This window comes from Pseudorca crassidens, chromosome 16 (genome assembly GCF_039906515.1).
Source record: "Pseudorca crassidens isolate mPseCra1 chromosome 16, mPseCra1.hap1, whole genome shotgun sequence".
In the NCBI taxonomy this organism is placed as follows: domain Eukaryota; kingdom Metazoa; phylum Chordata; class Mammalia; order Artiodactyla; family Delphinidae; genus Pseudorca; species Pseudorca crassidens.
Genome location: NC_090311.1, coordinates 31,960,947 through 31,975,339, shown reverse-complemented (window position 1 = coordinate 31,975,339; position 14,393 = coordinate 31,960,947). Strand labels below are relative to the sequence as shown.

Sequence of the window (14,393 nt, the reverse complement as noted above, 5' to 3'; positions counted from 1 at the left end):
AGAGAAGGGGGCTGTGTGGCCTTCGGCATGGGAGATTTTTGGAAGCGTAACTAGGCCTGAGCCCTCCTAAGCAAAATGCCCGCCCTCTTCTGAACTCCAGGTTCTCTCTCTCTCCTAAGGCACATCTGCACAGCTCTAGTAGGAGACCCCACTAGACTGTGTCCACCCTGCAGACAGGGGCCCCGTCTCACCCATTCTGGTATTCCCAATTCTCAATCCCTCCCCCCCCACCGACACCAGGAGGGGCGTCCAGCAGGCCCTCATCCTGTCTTATACTCCAGCCTTATTGAAGCCTCTGCCCTTCTCACGCCACCCTGCCTTCAGCAGGAACGCCCTCCTCCGGGCTGGGTCCAGCTCCCCTCCTGTGTGGCCCCCACGGCCCCCTGTACTTGCCCTAACTTACCGCTCATCACGCTTTGGCATAAAAACTCTTCCACGTGCCTATCTCTCCCTTCAGACCAGTGGTCACCAAACTTTTTGATCATACCTTCCTATCAGTAAAATCGCTTTGAGCACATTTACTGATAATGATAAAATCTGGACTACTATCAATATAAATAGGAAAGCTACATCTTTCTTCTATTTGAGTTAAAGAATAAATAGAACTTTAACAGATAATGTTTCCTCTCAATAGCGACCTTGAGAACTCACACACCGCTCTAGGCCAGGAATTCTGTGAGGACAGAAGGAGTTTGATTCCCTCTGTATTCCCAGAATCTGGGACAGACCTGAAAACTTAGTAAATGAATTCATTTGCTCCACACACAGGGAGCACCTCCTGTGGGCCAGGCACATGCTAGGTAGGCACTGGGCATAGAATGCCTGGCTGCTTGCCTCACAGATCCTACAGACTGTTGGGTAGGCAGACAAACAGGACTGGCCAAACAAGTGTACCAAAGCGGCTGACACAAACGCTGTGCAGAATGCTCTGTCCAAAACCAATGAATCAGGACAGCCTCAAACACGGGGGTTTAATCTGCTCTGGGGGGTCCGAGAAAGCTTCCCCAGGAATATGCTGCTTCAGCTGAGACCTGAAGGATGAGCAGAGCTAACTAGGTGAGGGAGGAAAGAGCACTCCAGGCTAAGGAAACTGCATGGACAGAAGTCCTGAGGCCGGACAGAGAAGCCTAAGTGTCACGGACTAACAGAGGCCAATAAAACAAAATGAATGAACAAGCTCCAAGTTCCTCTCCTCCCCTTTACTCCTCTCTACTTATCAAAACAGACTGCCCCCCAGTTCCTGCCTCTGAAGGGGTCACTCAGCCCTGCTACATGACCAGCCACCGAGCCAAGCAAAGCAGGTGGGCTCTCTTGCCTCCCAGCCAGTCCTGCCAGTGGCAGGCTCCCCCCCCGCCTCCCCCCAACTCCCCCACCCCTCCTCTGCTTCTTAGGAGCCCAAAAGCCACAGGAAGACACTCCTGAAAACCATGCATGTTGCCATGGGCACCACCAATCAAAGGCTCCTGGGCAGTTTAATTTTTTAAAGAGAGTGTTAAATATTTTACATCTTCTAACAGCATGGCTTCTTCCTTGCCTACAATAGAAGGAAAACCCTATACTCCTTGAACTAAGGATTTATGCAAAATAAATGCCAATCTGCAAGACAGTCCAAGGAGGTGCGTACCCACGGTCAAGGGCATCCTCTGGGTGCTCTGGTTGCCCAGGTGTATGTTCCTTGCGAGAGCAACCTGGACACTCCAGAACCACAGCCACAAAACCTCTTCCCTACTGGAGCTCTTTTGACCCCAAGAAGGGAAAATTATTTACAATGATGCTTCAGGTGAGTGTTTAAATAGCCCATGACTTTAATAATTAAAGATAAAACCAAGACTGTGGGTTGTAATGCAGGCTGGCGGGCTGTGGAGCCTCCTGCTGCAGCAGCTGTCTCGAAGAGGAGCCGTATCTTCTATCAGTGCCCAGGCATGACTAACATTTCCCAGGTCCTAGGGGGGTCCTCGCCCCCTCACACCTGCCGGTGCTGGCTCACTAATGCACCAGGTCCAACTAAAGGCCCCACAAAGCAAAAGTGAAATAGTCCTAAAAGGCCTGAGACCGTCTTGGCCCAGGCTCATGGGCCTGGCAGCCTAATCTTCAGCAACCCACCACAAAACCCTGCGGAGACCCTGGGCTCCCTCAAGCCCCAGCTTTCTCCAGCTGCTCTATTTTCTGTCCCTGTTGGGATTTTGCTTTCTCTGGAGCCTGATTCATTCTGTCCTGCTTAAAGCAGCCCAGCTCCTACTTTTGCCTTGACTCCTCCCTCGAGATCCCTGGCCCGCTCTCAAGCCCACTGCCCGGGCCACTGGGGCAGCAACTCATATCTCCCCAATCCAATTCCAGCCTTTCTTACCTCATCCCTGCCTTCCAGATCCTGCCTGCTGTGCGCACTGTCTATAAAGAGAGGCCCAAGCACAGACGGGTCAGCAGTATGTATGCTAGAGCAGCCTTGCAAAGACCCCCGAATAGCGACGTACCGTGAAAATGTTCCCATTTTCTCTCCTGTTAGTTTGTTATCAGCAGCTACAACCCCTGACCATCATTCTGTGTTTGTGGGAAACAGTCACCCAACACTGGATCTGCACTGACTAAAGACCAACTCTGAGTGGAGAACAACCTGCAAATGAACTGTCTATTTTTTTACACATCAGACAAGGGAACTGCTCACGTGCACAGCCTCCAGGTTCCATACACATTCCAGGGACTGGCAGTGACTGTTAGGATTTCACATGGTATGTCCAGTGACTTCATACTGCGAGACCAAGCTCAAAGGTGGGCCTGTGGGCAGGTGTTAATAATCGATGTATAAGGCATGATACAAACGAGTAATGAGTTTCCGCGTCCCCACCCATTTCTATTACAACTGCCATGAGCTAGAACATCCCCACGATGCTGAAAAGTCAAGGCCCAAATGGGAATGAGATCGGCAGAGCAAGGTACAGGTTAAGGTACGGTAGTCAGTATTCCTGCTCATTGGTATTGAAACTCAGGCAGCACTTTTACGGCACGTTGAGAATCCAGGTTGCCAGGAACAGACTGCTCACAGGTCATTCCTGGGTCGATCATTACTACACGCCTGACTTCTCAGGTCCACCACTGGCCTTTCTCTACTACCTGCCACATGGGTTATGCATGTCTAGCGTGTCCTCACTACCCCCACGCCCCACATACTTTGCCACACTATAACCTTCCTACTCAAAACCCAAAACAAACTTGAACGCCTGCCAGGGAAGAGCCCAGCCCTCAGGGTGTTAATGAGGAAATAAACTCCAGGAGGGCGGGGCCTATGTCTACATTGCTCATCAGCATTTGTTTAACAAGTGAAATGAGACTGTGGTTATTGAAGCACTTCTTAAACAAAAGTTCCACGTGCAGGCAGGGATTCACCTCTCAAACGGGGCACCATCTCGTCCCTGGGGCTGACAGCAGAGCTCTCTTTCTCTTCACCCAGCAAAATGGGCACCTCTGGAACACGAAGCTACATTACATGGACCTGCTTGCAGGACTGAGCAATCGTGAGAATGCAAATCACCAAGGGATAGAAACCGCTAAGAAAAGACCAGGATCCCTTCTCTCTGCTGCACTTCTCTGGCACATCCCTCTTCTCCACAGGGGTAATGGCAAACATCTCTGACCTCATCCTTCCAAGGTGGAGATGTCAGGGGTGGGGGGGAGAGGGGAGGAATGTTTGGGGACCAGAGAAATGGCTGTGGGTAGAGGCAGACCAGGAGGAAGGAGACATCAAAAGGATTCTTGTTTCGAGTACCAGTCACCAGTACTGGAGCTGGGACGGCTTCAGGAACACACTGGCATTTTCACATCAGCTCACGTGACCGAAGCAGCCCCTGGCTTAGACGTACTCAGTTATGTGTCCCTCTCCAGGTGGTCAGTCGGCTCTACAAACACAGCTTTGCCTGCCAATGTTTTTTCCACTCCATGGTCTCCTGTTTGAAAATGCCCCCTTGACTCTGCCAATAACTTCAGTCCCCTTCTCATTCTCAATACAGCAACCAGCATTACTGAGTGATTACTACGTGTCAGGCACAGCTCTAAAGACTTACACAGTCCTGTGATGTAGGCACTACTGTTTTCTCCACTTTATAGGTGAGGCAACTGAGGTACAGACTAGAAACTTGCCTGAGGGAGCAGCAGAGCCAGGATGGGGGCCCAAGCAGCCTGAGCGCAGAGATCACACGCCTCGTCACTGCTCCCCGACCTCACTTCCGAGAGAGAAGAGCCGAGCTCCAAGGTAAGAGATCTGCTCCCAGCTCAGGCCCATCCAGCCACAGGACCTTAAACAAATGGCTTTTCTGTGCCTCAGCTGCCTCGACTGTGAAACAAGGCTGATCACGGACGCCTGGTCTAGAAACAGAGACTCTTAGCTCTGTAGTCCAGCGTCTCCTAAGAGAACATCCTGAGGTGATGGAAAGGTTCTCTCTCTGTGCTGTCCATGGGGCAGCTGCTAGTGTCGTGTAGCTATGGAGCACTTGAAATGTGGCTAGTGTGACCGAGAAACTGAATTTTAAACTGTATTGCACTTTAATTAATTTAAACTTACATAGTCACATGTGGCTAGTGGCTACCATACTGGAAAGTTCAACTCTAGTCTATAAATTCCAGGATGGCAGGTGCCACTTCTCTTTGGTCACTGCTGTATTCGCAGAGCCCAGCATAGACCCCAGCCTATGGTTGGAGCTCAGTTAACTATTTGTTGAACAAATCAAAAGCAAAGGACTTTTCAGGTGCTCTAATATGACTTCATTGACACCCAAGCATTGATTCTTCAGGTTCCCTGCCCAGCGGACATCTAACCTCAGCTTGCCCAGGAGCTCAGGCCTCCCAAAGCAGTAAGAGAGGGAGCACCTCTCAAGATGAAAGACAATGGATGGAGACAAATCTTCTAAAAGTTCTACGGAGCTAAACTATCTCCCTGAAATTTCTACTTACTAGTCCTGGCACGCTAGCTCACAGGTCTGGGAAAAACAAAATAAGTTATGAAACAGCCCTTAAACATTTTTTTTTCCTTTTTTGCGGTACGCGGGCCTCTCACTGTCGCGGCCTCTCCCGTTGCGGAGCACAGGCTCCAGACGCGCAGGCTCAACGGCCATGGCTCATGGGCCCAGCCGTTCCGCGGCATGTGGGATCTTCCCGGACCGGGGCACGAACCCGTGTCCCCTGCATCGGCAGACGGACTCTCAACCACTGCACCACCAGGGAAGACCCCTTAAACATTTTTTTAAGATTTTTTTTAACGTGGACCATTTTTTTAAAAAGTCTTTTATTGAATTTGTTACAATATTGCTTCTCTTTTATGTTTTGGTTTTTAGGCATAAGGGATCTTAGCTCCCCAACCAGGGACTGAACCCGAACCCCTGCACTGGAAGGTGAAGTCTTAACCACTGGACCGCCAGGGAAGTCCCAGCACTTAAACATTTTTAAATACAGGATTATATCTGTAAGTCACTTTCTTAGTTAGTATGAGTCCAATCCTAGTTCACTGTAAGGCTGGTTAAACAACTACATGACTGAGATCTGCGTGTGGGGAACAATCCTCCAGTGTCAGGGTTGTGGCCCAGGACTGCTATCTCCGCTGACTTAATGTATTCAGTCCCCCCCTCCGCACCTCCATAAGTGAGCTGCGGCGTATACAGCTAGACTCCCAACGAGCGAGGCTCTATTCTCCAAGCAAGGTTTGGGGATCCTGGCAGAGCAACTCACGTTTTCGTGTCTCCTTGATATATTCTTTCTAAGTGCAAAAATCTAAGCTTCCATACATCTCCTATGAGCTGAGGACTGTGGCAGACCCAGGAGATACAAAGAGAGCTATAATGTAAGCCTTCACCAGGGGCCCACATCCAGAAAGGGTAAGAGGTGCAATCTGCAGAGCATTACCCCGTGCAAGTTACTGAAGGACGATCAGGAGAAAGACATATGAACCAAACACCATCAACTCAGTGTGACACGTGCCATAACAGACACACGTACAAAATACTGAACTAAAGAGATACCCAGAGGGACCCTGCGCCGTGCCTTGCACACAGCAGGCACTCAGGGCAGTGAAATGAATCAAATCTTGATGAACAGCCCCTTTAAAGGCTGAGGAAACCACAACTCAGATGGGTTAAGTGACTTCTCAAGGTGACCCAAGTTGTTAGTGATGGGGCTGGAGATGGCACCTGGATCTCATCACTTACCAGCCCAACAGTCTATAATCCATCTCACGGCACTTCTTATCCGACCCTTCAGGGGGAGAGTGGCAGGGTCTGTCCACTGCTTGTTATTACATCCATCTCAGAATAAACAATGGATTTATTTCTGGACAACTGTATGTTGGGGATTCTTGAAAATCTGAGGAGCTGCTGTATGTATACCATCTTAGAAACATGCGTCCAATCATTTAACAAACATTTCTTGGGAATATACTATATATCAGGCACCTGTTTAAAGGCTTGGATAAAGAGATGAAACGAACTTCTGGTCAGATCAGAACAGCCACATTTATCTCTGCTCTCTCTCAGAACCCCACAAAAAGGCAGCAGAGGAATCTGTTTTTTAATGGAAAGGAGACGATGGCTGATGAGATATGTTAACAGAATTCTGGAAGAGAAAGAGCCGATTGCCATGCGTTCGCTGATTCGGGTTTCTGCTTCATCTGTTCTGCTGAGTGCAAGTAGGGGAGAAAACCACTGAACAAATGGTGACTTATGTCACAGGAACAGGAGAAGGCTCAGGAATGGGGGGCACCAAGGACTGCAAGGGGAGAAGCAGGACGGGACTAGAAAGAGGGGAGCCTGCAGAAAGTTGGCAAAAGGAGCAAAAAGATGCCAGGGTCTCTCCTGCAATCTGCTCAGTCTGGTGACCCCCCTCCCTCAGCCGGCAAGAGGGGGAGGTTCACTGTTTAGGCAACTACACCAGAGACTCTCTGGATTCAGACACAGTTGAGGGAGAGACACAGCGGAGGGAGTTAGGGAGAGGGGGGGCAACTTTCCGAAAACAGATGGACTGAGTGAAAATCTGCATACCAGACAGGGTACCCAGCCTCCTTCCCCATCAAGGCTCCCAGGAGGAGCAACAAACAGGCTATTACACCCCCAGGCATACTCCTCTCCGGGAAAACCCAACATTCCCAGAGAAAAGATCTATATGCACTGATTTCTAGGTGTCCTCAGTGGAAGAAAGGGAGGCTCTCTAATGAATCACTGTACCACGAGGTTCACAAGCCCCTTTCTTGTTGCACAGGTGCCCAATCAGCATTTTGGTCTCCACTCTTAAAATATAAATGGACAGTCAAGGATCAGCATGCATGGAAGGATGGTTCCAATGGGAAATACAGTAACCAAAAGAAGCAGAAAAAAGGGACTTGGAGGAAACAAAGACAATGCAGGGGAAGGAGAAAAACACCAAAAAACGAAATACAACACATATAAGTGGGTTTACTGCACCCATGAAGCAAGAACAAGATGCTATTCAAAACAAAAAAAGAAAAATGAGCCTTCAGAGAACTAGCAAATTCTAGAAAGTAAAGCATGCAAAAATGTTGCAAGCAAAACCATGAAAGCATAAATTAAAAATTCAAAAGGGTTATTAAGGATAAAGCTGAAGATGTCTCTCAAAAGTAAAACAAGGGCTTCCCTGGTGGTGCAGTGGTTGAGAATCCACTTGCCAATGCAGGGGACCAGGGTTCGAGCCCTGGTCTGGGTGGATCCCACATGCCACGGAGCAACTAAGCCCGTGCGCCACAACTACTGAGCCTGTGCTCTAGAGCCCGTGATCCACAACTACTGAGCTCACATGCTGCAACTACTGAGGTCCATGCACCTGGAGCCCGTGCTCCACAGCAAAAGAAGCCACAGCAATGAGAAGCCTGCGCACCGCGATGAGGAGTGGCCCCTGCTCTCCACAACTAGAGAAAGCCCGCACACAGCAACAAAGACCCAACACAGCCAAAAATAAATAAAATAAATAAATTTATAATAATAAAAAGAAAAAGTAAAGCAAAATGGAAAACAATAAAAGATTTTAAAATTACAAACTTGACCCAGGATGTCCAACATCCAAGTAATAGGAGTTCCAAAGACAAAACACAAGAAAAGGGGAGAAAATGAAATTAACAGAGAAAAATATAAGAAAATGTCCCCAAACTGAAGAATTTGAGTCTTCAGATCAAAAGAGCACACCAAGGAGCCAGCATGATAATTTTTAAAGCAAGAACAATCCAAATACAGGGAAAGAAAGAGGATCCTAAAACTTTCCGCAAGAAAAATGCAGGTTACCCGTAAATGATCCAGAATCAGAATAGCATCCAAATTCTGACATCAATATTGGAACCTAGAAGACAGCGGAGCAATGCCTTCAAAACTAAGGGCAAACGGCTTTCAATCTAAAATTCTAGACAAACCAAACCACCAATCAAGTGTGAATGTATAATAGAATAGAACAGCTCAGACATGCAAATGTGAGGTGATCAAGTTGTACAGACCCTCTCTCAGAAACTCCTGAGGAATAAATCAAGAAATAGGAAACAGAGGATCCAACCCAGAGCAAGGTGAGGAAATCCCCATGATGAGTCATGCCCCAGGCCTAGAGGTCAATCAGCAGGGAATAAAGGTGAGGGATGGAGGCCTCTGGGAGGGAGGTCTCCAAGGACAAAAAGACTGTAGTGAAATAAAAAGGAACTTGTGTTATGAAACAGAGATATTTTAAAATGCCATCAGAAACACTGGGAATTAGTAATAAGTACAAAGGAAACTAAATAGGAAAAAAAAAGCAATTATTAACTCAAAAAAATAAAAAAAAGAGACATACAAGAAAGGAAATTTCATTACAGTACAACTATAAGGCTCAGCCATGAACACTATTTACACAGTCAAAATAATATAAGTATTGACTATCGTTGTAACCAAACACTGTGACATAATCACACTGGGAGGACATGAAGGAAGGGAAGTATGTGAGGAGAGGAGGAGTGAAGAGGGGAATAAGGGCTCCTCTCGTCCATAGCAGGACAATAGCCATATCAAGAGAAACAGCTAAAAGGGTTGGAAGTGACTATGGTAGACAGAATAATGGTCCCTCAAAGATGAAGATGCCCATACCCTAATCCCCGAACCCATAAGCATGGTACATGGCAAAGGGGAATTAAGGTTGCAAATGGAATTAAGGTTGCTAACCAAATGAACTTAAAACAGGGAGATTATCCTAGATTATCCAGGTGAGCCCAAAGTAATCACAAGGGTCCTTAAAAGCGGAAGAGGGACGGAGAAGGGAGTCAGGAAGATGTGACTGTGGTAGAAGGTCAGTGATGCATGGGAGGACTCAACCGGCCATTGCCGGTTTTGAAGATGTTGGAAGGGGGACATGAGCCAAGGAATGCAGGCGGCCTCCAGAAAGGGGAAGACGCAAGGAAGAGAATGCAGCCCTGCTACCATCTTGATTTTAGCCCAGTGAGACCCTTTTCAGACTTCTAACCCACAGAACTGTAATTTAAATTTGTGCTGCTTAAAGCTACTACATTGGTGGTAATTTGTTCCTGCAGCAACAGAAAATCGTGTTCCGTGACTAACCCTGGGGAGTGGGTCACCAGGATGAGGAGGGCTGACACAGCTTTCTTTATAAGGCTTGCAGTGTTATTTGACTTTTAAAACTATATATATATATGGGCTTCCCTGGTGGCGCAGTCGTTGAGAGTCCGCCTGCTGATGCAGGGGACACGGGTTCGTGCCCTGGTCCGGGAAGATCCCACATGCCGCGGAGCGGCTGCGCCCGTGAGCCATGGCCACTGAGCCTGCGCGTCCAGAGTCTGTGCTCCGCAACGGGAGAGACCACAACAGTGAGAGGCCCGCGTACCGCAAAAAAAAAAAAGAGCTGAAACAAATTCTCTCTTGCCAGATCTCACAATCTGGTAGAGAAGACAGGGAAACAGCTACTGCTGAAAGGCAAACACAGGAAGAAAACACCTCTTTGAGACATGAGGGCGTCTGAAAGGAGTAGAAGTCAGCCGGGCAAAGGAGAAACAGGCCTTCCGGGGAGTGGACAAAGACCAGGGGGACGTGTAAGAGTTCTGAATGACGGGACATCAGTGGGTCTGGCAGAGTCAGCAGGAAAGCGTGAGTGGGCAGGTCCCAGCACCCCAGGTGTGACACCTGCCCCACTGCTGGCTTCTCTGGCTAGGGTCCGGGACCTGCTGTGCATATTTAGGGCGGGCATGGACAAGCAAAGACCCCAGACAAACACAGCATTTTCCTGGACCATCAACTGTAGTCAACAGTAAAGCATTTTAAATACTTTTATACTAAAACCAGAACAGATGTATTACAGAATACAAAACTCACATGAATTTTTTTTTAAATATTTATTTATTTATTTATTTTGGCTGCACTGGGTCTTGGTTGAGGCATGTGGGATCTAGCTTCCCGACCAGGGATTGAACCCAGGCCCCCTGCAATAGGGAGCACAGAGTTTTACCCACTGGACCACCAACGAAGTCCCCTCACGTGAATTTTTAACATAAGAACTGGAGACTTCAAGGCAACTTCTTGTTTGAGAGGCCCACTTTAGACACTAAACTATCTGCTGACCACTGAGCATCAAGACTCAGGCTTCTCTATAATTAATATGAGTCAGAAGAAAGGTTAAAACACCATAGCATGCATCCATCAAAGCACCCGGGACTTCATAACGGCAACCTGTCAGTGGCTGCCTGCACTCCCTGTGTCACACAAGATGTCCCTTGGGTCCCAACACGAATGGGAAAGTTGAGAAGCATCTCATTCTTTTCCAAAGGGGTCTGGGTCCTACTACTGCCGGATGAGTTAGATCTGCCTGGGGAAATAAAGAAAAACCACCACACTGAACTCTTCCTACATGTCCTCTCTTGTCTCCCTCCCACCCACACTCTAAGCATTACCAGGATCACTGATAAAACCTCAGCTCCCCCATCAGCACCTCCAACCCCTTACAGTACAGGCCCCTGTTAGAGAATACGCTGCAGACACTCTTTCCATGGGAGGAAGTCAAGAAATAGGGCACATCTCTTGGGAGAGGGTGTCCCTTGTGTCCACAAACAAGGGGGAAACTTTTTCTATTGTTGTAGCTGGTTTTGTTATAAAAACAATAATATCCACGTGACAGTGAGCTGGGAAATATTTTTTTCTGTAAAGAGCCACTACTGACCACAGAAGAGGAGCAGAGGGAAAAAAAATCAATGGAAGGCCACACAGAAGTAAAAAGCAATTTAATTGGGTTGGGTTTGTTTGTTTTTTGTGTGTAAAACACATATACACACATTCAAAAAAGTGAACTCAACTGATTTCAAATTAAGAACAGAGAGGATGAGATTTTAATAACACAATAAATATATTAAAATACACTACAGAGCTATGTTATTGACAGTAAATAAAAGATGGAGGAGGAGGTCAAAGAAAAAGGTATAATAGTAGGAGAGAAAAAGAAAGGTAGAGCGGGGGGTGTGGGAAAAGAAGGATGGGAAGACAGCAAGATACAGGGACAGACAGACAGGCATGAGTAACCATACACAAAAAGAGGGAACAACTAAAGGATCCACAGAAAGACTTCCTAGGCCAAAGTAAATTACACTGTACATGGCCAGCTGTAGGCTTGGGCTATAGACTTCAAAGTATTATCACCTTTTATCCTTGCCTTTGAATGGTTACTAATGTGGTTAACCACTGTTCACAGCTCTTTAACTGCTCATTTAAACATTCTGAGGCTTAGCTCAGGTCATAGGCCGGAAGCTCCCTCCATATGAGCTACGGTTCAGTAAATCAGTCACCTCCAATATCTCCTCTGAAAAGGAAGTACAAGAGACACTATCACACAAATCGCTATCTCATAAAATGTACAAAGCACCAATAAGAGTCAGTGGAGAAAATGCTGTTTGAGTTGAAAAAAAAATTCCATGGAAAAACTTTTTTAGTTTTAAATTAAAAAAACAAAACAAAACTGGAACTTCAGCAGAATGGGTTCCCACCTCAGCATTCTCCAGCATCACTCCCGGCACATCTGACTTTCCACGTGTTCAAGTTCTGCCTGCCCCACTGGCTCCAAAGGCCTGAGTTGGCCCTGAAACTAAATCAGCCTCCACCACACACTGCAATCTGAGGGTCAACAGAGAGAGCCCAAGAGACTCCAAGTCAGTCCCAACCCTGGCCTGGACTCCGTTCACCCATCCCAACCCGTGTCTAAGCCAAGCCTCTCCTTACTTACTTCACTCTAAGGGCTGTAGAAATCTGCTATTTCACAGCTGATAAAGCCTCCCCCTTCCAGCTCCATCCCTTTTTCCTCCAAGCCTGGTGTCTGTTTTCCCCTTCCTCATCTGACCTGCCCCCAACCTCCTACCTGGTCTGTTTCCCCAACCTTTCCCTTCTACTGCCCCTAATTTCTCCTTTCTTTTCTCTACCGCATCTTAGTATCATTTCTCTCAGAGGAAGAGGGGACTTAAGAGGTGTATCTAGAACAAGACCTAAAATCTATCCACCTGGGATTTTTGCCCAGCTCTGCATCTTGCTAGCTGTGTGACCTTGAACAAATGGCTGAGCCACCCAACCCCTCAAATTCCTCAGTGAGGGGGGCTGGACCTGGCAATCACAGAGGTCTCTTCCAACTCTCAGGTTCTAAACATCTAAACATTCACCTGTATAACCATAAATAAATCAGTGAGTTAAACATACACAGGGAGAGAGAATGAACTATAGAAACTCCCTTTCCTCAGCATTCTGTCACCCCACCTGGTCTCCCAACCAACCACCCACACTGAGGGGCTGTGTCTCACTCTGGGCTGTTCTAGCTCTAAATTATTTAGATACAGCAAAACCTTACCAATCACACTAATCAAGGAACAGATGCATCTGAATCCAACAGAAGGCTGAGTCCTGGAATGTTTCTTTCGTGCCATCGAGTAATACTGTGAATTTAACATCAGCTTAGCAAAGAATCTAGAAATGCCATCACAAACTGTCTTGTGAATCTAAGAACAGTAATGCTGTCGGGAACCCTGGAAAACAATCTACCCCAAAGCCCTCCACTTTCCCAACAAGGACACAGGCCCAGAGAGCGGAAGCCACTAGCCCAAAGCCCAAAGCAGGTTGGAGCCTGGATCAAAGCCAGCTGTCCTGCTTTTGGTCCAGAGGACCTCCACCAAAGCTTTGTGATACCATCCGTTTCCTTTTTCAAGAGACAGATTAAATCCCAAATTACCAGGGAGTGCCCTCTACAGCAAATCTATTTGCAAGTCCAGGGGAGGGGCCAGAGCTAAGTTTGGATGGCCAGATGACTACTAATGCTGCCTAATACAAGCTCTCTTTCCTGAACCCTGCCCATTCATTCTCTGCAAAGAAAACCCCAGACTGCTATCTATATGGGACTGTATTTTGGAGAGGGGAGAAAGGGAGAGTGGCACAGTTCTTTGTTCTGCCAGTAAGAAGCATCTGCTAGTCCTTTCCCACAACTCCTACCTCACCTCCCAATATTCCCAGTACCTTCGGAAAAGTTCACGGAAACTCGCCAACTAGAATAAAAGAAAGCAGGAGGTAACAGGAGGAAAGGGCCAACAGCAGGTGAGTGTCAAACGGACGGACGGTGACAATACCCTCCCAGCTCTTCGTCCTATGGGGAAGAAAGCATTTCTTTTCAGTTGCTAATACCCTGCGGGGAAGTCACCCGAGCTAGTTCAACTCAGCGCCCTCCAGCAGAGAAATGAGCTCTCTGCAACCCCTGGAGAACTAACCCTTTCCTAACCATCCACTCTAACAGTGCCCAGGGCAGAGGTACCAAAAGACCAACCCTCCCCTCCCCTCCCCTCCCCTCAGGCCAAGAGCCTGAAACATCAGAGCTTGGATGGCAAGGAGCTATTTAAGGCAGCATCAAGAGGGTGGGGCAGAAAATTGCTGGCAGCATCCTCCTCTCCACCGCTCCCTCACAGCCAACACACACACACACACACACACACCCCTCTTGCTCCACACACACCCATCAACCTCACCTGTCTCTAAGGGCTGGAGATCAGGAGTCCCCAAATATCCAGCATATGTTTTCTGTCATTGAGGCTGCTGTCCCCATCTGCTGCCCACCCCACTCTTAATCCACTCCGTTCTCTTCAATCACAACCCAGCCACCTTTCCAATCAAAAACACAAAACTGAATCTAGAGAAGCTCACAAACCAAGGAGGGGGGCATGGAGACAAGCCCTCCCTGGCCTTCACTTAGGAGAGAAAAAGGGCGCAAGGGGTGGGGGGCGGGGGGTGATGTCAGAGGCCTGACATGCCAGACAGGCTCCATGATATCTCTAAATGAACCTCCCTCCTATTGACGGTGAAATCAATTTCGGCGATTTCAGCAGGTCGGCCCTGTGACAGGAGGGGTATCCCAGCGCTCAGTTTAAA

General features: G+C 47.8%; 1 protein-coding gene across 47 annotated transcripts in view; it reads right to left on the bottom strand.

The window, feature by feature from the left end:
• The window catches only part of SORBS1 (sorbin and SH3 domain containing 1), a 240,748-nt gene that overhangs the window by 225,136 nt on the left and 1,219 nt on the right, over window positions 1-14,393 (bottom strand). For 2 of the 47 annotated variants that reach the window (XM_067709893.1, XM_067709902.1), the window contains exon 2: window positions 13,491-13,617. The exons of the other annotated variants lie outside the window; for them this stretch is intronic. The gene's annotated coding sequence lies outside the window, so the exon portion shown is untranslated. The remainder of the gene's footprint in view (window positions 1-13,490; window positions 13,618-14,393) is intronic. 47 annotated transcript variants of the gene reach the window in all.